This window comes from Sturnira hondurensis, unplaced genomic scaffold, assembly GCF_014824575.4.
Source record: "Sturnira hondurensis isolate 20B ecotype Veracruz unplaced genomic scaffold, ASM1482457v3 Scaffold0014432, whole genome shotgun sequence".
NCBI lineage: Eukaryota > Metazoa > Chordata > Mammalia > Chiroptera > Phyllostomidae > Sturnira > Sturnira hondurensis.
This window is the reverse complement of record NW_028087063.1, coordinates 1,456,517-1,467,419: the sequence shown is the minus strand read 5'-3', so window position 1 is coordinate 1,467,419 and position 10,903 is coordinate 1,456,517.

Sequence of the window (10,903 nt, the reverse complement as noted above, 5' to 3'; positions counted from 1 at the left end):
TCAAAGAGAAAAATGAAAGAATATGACTAATGTAATCCACCTCTAGTAGTTCAATGACATTCCTTTACCAAGAAAAAAAATGAAATAAAGGCCCAATATAAGAAACAGATAGTAGGACTCCTTATGAATTGCAACTCTAGAAGTTTATAGATTTTTAATGGTAAAAGCCACTTTTTTAAGCCACTTGTTGTGCCTCCCCTTACAGTAATTGCATTTTGCTCTTAATAATGCACATTAGTTTGGGCTGTTACGTAAGTCTCCTTCTTTTGTTTCCTTCAGAAAATAGGAGATTTCTTCTTAAAAGACAAGCAAGAAAGAAAGAAACTTAAAAATGGGGAAGAGATGTCAAAACCAAAATTAGTACTCAGAAATACCTAATGATGTTGTAATTCCCAGAGGAAGATATTTATTTATATAATGACATTCAGTTCATTATTTATAGAAGTAAAACTCGGGAAAATTCCGCTCTCACTGTTTTAATCTACATACACTCTCCCTAGAGGCCTGGTCTCCTGCACATGGGTTTCCGTTCTTCAATCAGAAAGCCCCTGTTCATGCCTGATTTTGATACTGCCTTTTTTATAAATAAAATTTGCAGTTGCCATAATGACACTGATTTTCTGTGTTAATAAAAGTCCGCTATTTAAAGTCTGATTGTCCTTTGAAAAGTTGTTCCCATTTATACAAGAAAGACATAAATTTGGAATTCTTAGAAGAGTTCAAAAGCCACCACCAGCTGAATTGCTTGCCTGGCCAGCAGCAGCATCTGGAATGACACAATTCAGTTTCTAAAACTTAATGGCCCATTAAATGTTTTGATAATTCCCAGCGCAACTTCATGCTCCGGAGGAGGCAAAGAAAGACCCCAGTAATATCAAGCTTGGCAAATGGGAGGCAGAAGAAGGGGAGAATGAAGGCCATCATTTGTTTGAAACCCATGAAACTTAGAATTTCCTTTTTCAATAAGAGAGAAGAGGTATTAAAATGTAGCAGGTTATGAGGGTGAAAGTGTTCTAAAAATATCAAGTGTTTTATGGCAATATTTCCCGGAAAATTATAGAGCTTCCCAAGCAAGGAAAGCACTTTCTGTGTGAGTGGAAACTACCTTTGTACACTCCATTTCTTTTTTCTGTGATTTTTAAATCTCCATTTGAAAAATTATAATTTTATAATGGCCACTCAAGTGAAAAGTATCCAAAAGAATTATCTGATGTTAATGACAATAATAATCAAAAGTGCAGATCACTCTCACTTATTTTCAAATTTTAATGCAAGGGCTTTTAGAGATTATAACTGAGAAATTATCATAAAAGAGACTGCTTGGTAGTCATTACCTATTCAAAAACAAATGGAAAAAAATAATGGGCCAAACGCTTTATTTAAAAAAATAGTTGGACTTGTAACAGAAATACACAACTTTATTATGCCCTTCATGTAGACAGTAATTTCATTTCAATAAACTGAGACATTAATTTATGTAAAAGATTTAGGCTTGTATCAAAGACACACACTTTATAGTGTCCCTCATAATTTCAATAATCCCTAGTTCAATCAATTTACTTAAAGAATTTTCACTTTGGGGAAAATAAAGACAATTTGTTGTCTTTCTGATTTCAGAGAGGAAGACCATTGACCTCCTTCAGTATCTACCACATCTTTCTACCTTGGTGAAGGTTGAATGCAAAATTCAAAATAAGATAGGGTTTGTGATTCAAAATCTTGAAGTATGTTGGATGGGGTTCTACACCATGATAACTTTTCATGATAATTTTCATATTTTCTGGAACAATCCAAAGATTGCACCATTCTCAGTGAAAATAGTAGGAAAAGAAAGCCAAAACTGTGAGCTGAATATGGCTTTTGTCCGTAAAACTGAAGCCTTCCTGTGTGTTGCAACTAAGTGCCTGAAGATATCAAAAGAAAAGAGTAAGCTACCAAAGTTGTGAAACTCATGGCTGAGAAAAGATTGGCATGAGGTGTTATCCTCATGGTACAGGATGTTCTTGGGAGAATTGCTTACAGCTAAATTGTCCGTAGCTTCACTAATCTTAACATCAGTGATGCTTCCTTCTTGTGAAATTCTCCCAACACATGAGACTAAATTCTAAAGTGGTGGGAGGATAGATAAAGACTTGTAACTAAACTTTAGAATGCTGTTTTAAATGACTGCTTTCTTCTGCTCTCAGTAGAAATGGATTTGGGACTATAAGAAAGATGATGGCAAACAACAGTGAAAAGAATTAAGGCCCTTTCTTTCTGGTGACTTAGAAAGGACATTTGTAGACAAAAATATTGCTGGCATAGAAGTGATAATGGATGGACAAAGGAAAGGATGACTATCTAAGAAAACAATGATCTGGGACCATTGCCAAAAGACAGAAGAACTGGATTCAGCTGAGGTGAATTCAAAAGGAAATCCTGGGTTTAGCACACACAGTAACATTTTGAGAAATGCTGAACCAAATAGAGAAGAGAAGATAGAGCAAGCCTTACTAAACTGCCTGAGGGGAAAAGTATAAACCATTGATTTCAGTAACAATTATTGACTTACAGATTAAGTTTTTCCAGGAATTTTGAGTTGTTGTGTAGAGGGTGCTATTCATTTCTGATAACTTAGAAAGTATTTTTCTTTAAGTATTTTAATTGAGCAGCTAATAGTAGATAGTCCCAAGATTACAGGGAATGAGCAATGGCAGAAATATGCTCACCAGCAATATCTATAGATTATCTGAGAGAATCTTTTTAAAAAATGAATATGGCAATATTATATGTTGTAAAGAGGTGTTTGAAATCAAGATTGATGATTATTGTTACCAGCAATCTGTATTCATCATCTTCACAAACCAAGGCTCTAAAGGTGTACTCATAAGTAATTTGACATTGCACACAATCTAAATGACCCCAGTCAAATTTAATCTCTTGTATTAAAACACACGTTCTGGCCTGGCTGGTGTGACTCAGTGGATTGAGTACCAGCCTGTGAACCAAAGGGTCCCCGGTTGGATTCCCAATCAGAGCACACGTGTGGGTTGCAGACCAGGTCCCCAATAGGGGGTGTATGAGAGGCAACCACACATTGATGCTTTTCTCCCTCTCTCCCTCCCAATCTCTCTAAAAATAAATAAATAAAATACTTGTAAAATATATTTAAAAAATACAGGTTCTGGAAGCCTCATGCAATTTACATGAAACTCTATCCCAGAAAATGAAAGAAATTTACATACATCATTGTGTAAAGGCCATTAATGATAGTTTGACATAAATTATTTTCTTACTTTATTTTCTTGGCCTCAAAGAATAATATAAAAATCTCTTAATGATAAATTTGAATTCTAGCTGAAGATTCCAAAAATATGACATACAAACCTGAAAATAATTAGGGTAGAATTTTAAATGTCTGTCCTGTTAATATTTTACAAAGGGAGTTGGTGCTCACCAAGAAGCAGAATGAATTCACTAAACACATGGCAGACTTTTCAACGAGCATTTAGAGAATTCTCTGCTGATGATAAACCAGAGTAACACATGCAGTTCCATACGTTTGCAGGTAGTTGAGTAATCTTATGTAAGAATGATTAACAACAACCTACAGGTCATTTTCTAATGGGACAGCAAAATATTTTCTACTCGACCTTGTTTTATTCCCATTATCATTTGTACACATAGATAATAAAGAATCATCCAGAATTATAAGAATTAGGGTAAAATTTAATAAGGATAAATTCAAAATTCTGCAACACTTTTCAAGTAAGTCAATTAAACAGTTCCCTTGGAAAAAGAAACAAGCACTTTAATTAAGTGAAACTCAATATAAGCCAACAAGTGTAATAAATTGCCAAAAACACTCTTAAAATTTCACTATGTACTAAGAGAAGAAGAAAGGCCACACTTAGACCACTTCACTGTCGTCATCGGATCACACGAACTGTATTATATTGACAGGCAGTTGCCATATTTTAAAATGCACTGTGAAAAATCTGTAGAAAGTTTCAAGAACAGTAGCTAAAATATAAAGTGGACCTTTTCATATTATGTAAGGAATATCTAAATAAACAAGAATGTTGATGCTGAAATTGAAAAGAATAAGTGAGAGCTGTCTGAAAATACTTACTAGTTATAGCGCTAGTAAAAGCAGTAGCAAGGTTGCTTTATAATTAGTAATTTTAAAACACACATTGATATAAGGAAGTTTGGAAAGAAACTTCATTTTAATATCAGGGAGCACATTCAGCAATTATTTAAATCAAGATTTGTTTTCTCTTAAGTCTAGAAGCTCTCCATTATTGGATGATTGACAGATGTCTTATTAAGGGGAAACTGAAAACATGACCTGTAAGGTCCCTTTCAAAGCTAAAAGTGTGCTAATAATCATTTACATTAAGAAAACATTTTAAACAAACAACCTAACTTTACATTTCAGAGAACTAGGAAAAGAACAAACAAAGCCTATTGTTACTAGAAGAAAAGAAATAAAGGTTAGATTGGAGATACATAAAATAAATAAGAAGATTGCAATTAATAAGATATATGAAAGATCAGTAGAATAAGTTTTTTTGAACACATAAACAAAATAGACCAACCTTTAGCTAGACTAGTAAGATGGAGAGAAACAGAGACAGAGAGACAGAGAAGAGATGGAAACAGAGAGAAAGAAAGGACTCAAGTAAATAAAACTATAAATGGGAGAGCCATTAAAACTGATACCCCAGGAATGAATAAAGAGACAACTGTGAACTATTATATGGTTTTTCCTAACCTAAAAAAAATAGTTAAATTTTTAGAAACATACACTTTATAAAGACTGAATCATGAAGAAATAGAAAATCTGAACAAACCAATTACTAGTAAGGAAATTAAATCAGTTATCAAAAGCCACCTAACAAAGAAAAGCCTAGAACCAGATAGTTTCACTGGTGAGTTCTAACAAGCACTTAGATATAAATTTGTATTGACTATTTTTATTAACTCTTCAAAGAAAAAAAAAAGAGGAGAAGCAGAAACACCTCTGAGTTCATTTTATGAGGCCAGATTACCTTTTAACAAAACGATATGAGGACACAATAGCAAAAGAAAATTACAAACCGAAACCTCAGTTGGACATAAACAAAAAAATCCTCAACAAATTTTGGCAAGCAGAATTGAACAGAGATGCAGAAATAGTTCAACATCTGCAAATCAATGTGTTATACCACATTATTAAAATAAAGAATACATCATAATATTATCTCAATAGAGACAGAAAGGGCATTTGACCAAAACTCAGTTTATCAAATCATAACATTCAAGTTATGATTTCGTAACATTCAGTGATGATAAACACGCTCAGCAGGACAGAGGGGGCGCACCTCAAGGCAGCAAAGGCTCTTTCTGTCAAGCCCGCAGCTAACATTCTACCTAATCTGGCAGGGGAGTCCAACCCACAGCCCACAGGCCCCATGCAGCCCAGGATCGCTATGAATGCTGCTCAACACAAAACTGTAAATTCACTTAAAAGCCTTTTTTTGTTCATCAGTTTTGATTAATGTTTGTGTATATATAATGTGTGGCCCATGACAACTCTACTTCCAGTTTGGCCCAGAGATGCCAAAAGGTTGTATGCACCAAGCTAAGAGCTTTTCCTCTAAGATTAGGAATGAAAAAAGGATGCCTACTCTCATCAGTATTCATCATAGTACTAAAAGTCCTAGCCAAAGAAACTAGGCAAGAAAAATCAATTAAAGGCATCCAAATCTTTAAAAAAGTGTAAAATTGTCTATTTGCATACAATATGATGTTATCTATAAAAAAAACCTAAAACCCCCTAAAGGTTCCTAAAAAAAAAACAAAAAAACAGTTAGAACTAGTAAGCAAATTCAGTAAAGTTGCAAGTAAAATTCAATACACAAAAATTAGTTGCATTTCTATACTCTAAAAATAAACTATCAGAACAAGAAATTATTTTTAAAACTCCATTTAAAATAAAAGCAAAAAAAAGAAAATATTTAGGAGTACGTGTAGCCAAGGAAGTGCAAGACCTGTGATATTAATTCTTGAATAAGAAAATCAAGAAGATACAAATAAATGAAATGATACTTTGTGCTCATGCATTGGAATAATGAATATTGTTTAAATATACATACTATCTAATGCAATGTACAGATTCAATGCAGTCCTATCAAAATTCCAATGACATTTTTCACAGAAAAAGAAAAATAACAATAAAATTTGTATATAACCACAAAAATCTCTGGATAGCCAAAGCAATCTTGAGGAAGAACAAAGCTAGAGGCATCATACTTTCCGATTTCAAACTATATTAGAAGTTATAGTAAACAAAACAGTATAGTATTTGTATAAATACAAACGCAGATAACTGGAACAGCATAGAGAACCCAGAAGTAAGCCCACACATGTACGATTAATTAATTTATGACAAAGAAACCAAAAATATACAACGGGAAATAACAGTCTCTTTCCTAAGTGGTATTGGGAAAACTAGATAGCCACATGCCAAAAAATGGAACCAGACCCTTATTTTATACCATACATAAAAATCTATTTAAAGTGGATTAAAGACTTGAACATAAGACCTAAAACTGTAAAACTACTGGACAAAAACCTAGGCCATAAGCCTTTTGACATTGGCTTTGTCAATAAATTTTTTCTAATTTGACACCTAGAGCAAAGGCAATAAAAGTGAAAATAAACAAATAGAGCTATGTCAAAGTAAAAAGCTTCTGCACAGCAGAGGAAATCATTAACAAAATGAAAAACCACCTTAAAAAATGGGAGAAGATATTTGCAAATCATACATCTGATAAATGGTCAACACCCAAAATATATAAAGAACTTATATACATCAATAATAAAACAAAAATCTGCTTAAAATATGCAGAGGAATTGAATTATTATTTTTCCAAAGAAGACATGCAAATCACAAATGGGTACATGAAAAAGTGTTCAAAATGACTAAACATCTGGAAAATTGAAATCAAAACCATAATGAGATATTACCACACACTCACGCTTGTTAGATTAGTTATCATCAAAAAGACAGGCAATAACAAGTGTTGTCAAGGATGTGGAGAAAAGGGAACCGTTCTGCACTGTTAGAAGGAATGCAAATTGGTATGGCCACTATGAAAAATAGTATAGAAGTCCCTCAAAAAGTTAAAAATAGAACTAGCATACGATTCAGCAATCCCACTTCTGGGTATTTATCCAAAGAAAATGAAAGCAAGGTATTAAAGAAATAAATACACTACCATGTTCACCGCATCATTATTCACAGTATGCAAGATACAGAAACAACTTGTGTCCATCAATAGATAAATAGATAAAGAAGATATGGCAAATATATACAATGGAATATTACTGAGCTATGAGAAAGGCATTTGCAATAACATGGATGGACCTAAACAATATCATACGAAGTGAAATAAGTCATACAGAGAAAGAAAAATACTATTTGATGTTACATGTGGAATCTGACAAACAGATTAATTGAACAGAATAGAGAGCCAGTGATGCCTCTATGATCAATTAATATTTGACAAAGGGGGCATAGCATGCAGTGGAGTAAAGATAGCCTCTTCAATGAATGGTGTTGGGAGAACTAGAAAAGTACATGCAAAACAAGTTGGTAGACTAGACTACCAACTTATACCATACACTAGAATAAATTCAAAATGGATAAAAAACTTAAACATAAGTACTGACACCGTAAAAGTCCTAGCAGAAAACATAGGCAGGAAAATTGCAGATAACCCACACAGCAATGTTCTTGCCAATGTATCTCCTAGGGGAGGGGAAATAAAGGAAAAAATAAACAAATGGGACTACAACAAATTACAAGGATTTTGCACAGCTAAAAAAAAAAAAACATCATCAAGGCTCTGGCTGGTGTTGCTTAGTGGATTGAGCCCCAGATTGCACACTGGAAGGCCATAGGTTCAATTCCTAGTCAGGGCACACGCATGGGTTGCAGGCCATGTCCCCAGCTGGGGGTGTGTGAGAAGCAACTGATTGCTGTTTCTCTCACACATGTTTCTCTCCCTCTCTTTCTCGTTTTCTCTCTCTAAAAATAAATAAGTAAAATACTAAAAAAAAAAGAGAAAGAAACCTTCATCAAAATGAAAAGAGAACACCATGACTGTATGAGAAAACATATTTGCTAATGATAAATCGGACAAGTGTTTAATCTCCAAAATATATAAAGAACTCATGTGACTCAACACCAGGAACGCAAACAATCCAATTTAAAAAATGGCAAAGGACCTGAATAGATACTTCTCTGACATAGAGATGGCCCATAGACACATGAAAAAATGCTCAACATTACTAGATGTCAGAGAGATGCAAATTAAAACAACAATGAAATATCACCTCACACAGGTCAGAATGGCCATCATTAATAAATCAACAAACACGTGCTAGCAAGATGTGGGGAAAAGGGAACTCCAGTGCACTGTTGGTGGGAGTGCAGACAGGTGCAGCCACTATAGAAAACAGTATGGAATTTTCTCAAGAAATTAAAAATAGAACTGCCAACACTTCCAACACTTCAACGGAAGTGCTGGAAATATACCCTAAGAGTCCTGAAACGCCAATTCTGAAGAACTTATACACCCTTATGTTCATAGCAGTGCTATTTACAATAGCCAAGGGCTGGAAATAACCTAAGTACCCATCAGTAGATGAATGAACTGAAAAACTGTGGTACATTTACACAATGGGATAATACATAGCAGAAAAGAAGAAGAAGGAATTCCTACCTTTTGCAATAGCATGGATGAAACTGGAGACTATTATGCTAAGTTCAGTAAGTCAGTGAAAGACAAATACCATGTGATCTCACTTAGAAGAGGAATGTAACAAACAAAATAAACTAAGAAGCAAAACAGAAGCAGAGGTGTGGAAACATGGGACAGACTGATAGCTCCCAGAGGGGAGAGAGCATAGGGCAATGGTGGAAAGAAGGGGAAGGGACTGCTTAAAGGACATGTGTGAATGACCCATGGACACAGACAACGGTGTGGGGATGGACTGTGGGAAGGAGGGGTGGGCTGGGTGGAGGAGGGCGAAGGGGAAAAATTGGGACAACTCTAATACTATGAACAATCACAAAAAATAAAGTAGTGAAACTCATATTTTTCACTAGTTTTGAATAGTGAAACAATAGTTTTCCACAGTGGCTGCACCAGCCTGCATTCCCACCAACAGTGTGCTAGGTATTACATGTTTTAAAAATTCTTGCAGTACACTGGTTAAAAATTGCTGTTCTAGAGAGTATAATTTTTCTATTGTTTCCATGCCACTGCAGGACTGCGTGAAGTCACTCAGGGAGAAAATGATCTGAGGAGTCCCAGTGGTTGAAGGCAAGGCTTTGAAGAGCCCCTCTGCCTGGCAAGCCTCAGATCTGATTTGACTGGTTTGCTGCAACCCTGATTAGAGAAGATTCCTGGAAGCGAGAGGTCTGCAACCTCACTCTTCCTGCGGGCTGCTCCCTCTGACAACAGCCTAGTTTATCTCTTTGTGGCAATAAAGTTAAAGCACAGTTCAGTGTGTTTTAAAGATCATCACACTTACAAAGGTCCCCCGTCACCTCCTCACATGGAGAAGACTACAGAGCCTTTCTCGATGGTGTATACCTGGGAAACTTGAGATAAAACTTTCCTCTTTTCATCCAACCCTTTGTTCTTGTGTGAAAAGTAAATCTTGTAGGAAGAAACTGAGAGCTTCAAATGTTGATGAGCTGCTGACATTCGTTCTTTAGGCCCGCTTTCAGATTTAATAATCCAGCAGACTACTTTTGCTAACAACACTTAGTATTTTCATATTTAGAGAACATTAGAATGGAGATTGATTTAGTAAAAACATTCCTAAGCATTTGGCATCTGATACTATTCATCATAAATGTTAATTTGGTAAGAGGTCATCAGAGATCTTTTGTTTGTTTGCTTACCAAGAGTTTTTAAGAGGAAAAAAAAAACTTGCTAAAATTTCATGGTAGATATGTTAAAATTCAAAAATAGATTCCTGTGCAGGTTAGGTAGAAATCGGCAAAGAGTAACATTACTTGTTTCTTTTTAAAGAACTATTTACAATGAAGCCCAGAAAACGACCCTAGCATTGTGTCTTTGGGTGACGACCAAGGTAGGAAAGTCCTTCGGGTTTACTGCCATCAGAGTGGACTGTGGAAACAGTGAAAACTGCCCTCTACGCCTATTCCTGGAGGAAAGGGCTTCCAAAGATGACACGAGTTTGAGGAGCTTTATTAGCGTGCATAAAATGTATAATTATCTCCCCTTATCCCTTGGGGCTATAAACTTGGTTCCTCTGAGATGAGTTAGAAGACAGCAACTGAGGGGGGCGCAAGGAGCTGACCAGGTGAGGCTCTGCTAATCCCTAACAAACTGTAGACCTGCTGATGTACTAAAAGTTCACTTCCAAAGGCACAGGATAAGTTAAGGCACCGTGTAAGAGTAAATTCTTAAATATAGCTAATCTAAAGCCTCAAAACCAATTCTAACCTTCATTGTAATTGTTTTAACTGTCTATTTCAATTCAATTCAACGAATGTTGATAATTTCCTAACCCTGGTTTTGTCTTGTTTGTTTTTTGCCAACTGTGCTGTATCTTCGGAACTCACCACTCAACACTCTGACAGGGCCTGGGATCCCTTGAGTTTCTCCCTGTGAATGTTTCCCAGGCTCACTACCTCCAGTGCCTGTTGTCTTGTCCTCTTGCTGTTCCCAATATGTGGACACGTCCCCACTTCACCCTCCCCATTCCTTGGGATAGCCCGACTGCCACAAGGTAGAGAGGCTTCTCTTTTTTCCCCCCTTCAGCCCTTACAGCTCTTCAGGTTTCAAAATTGCCACCTTAAGTTTTAGGGTTATAGTCTTGCTGTTCAGTAGTAAAA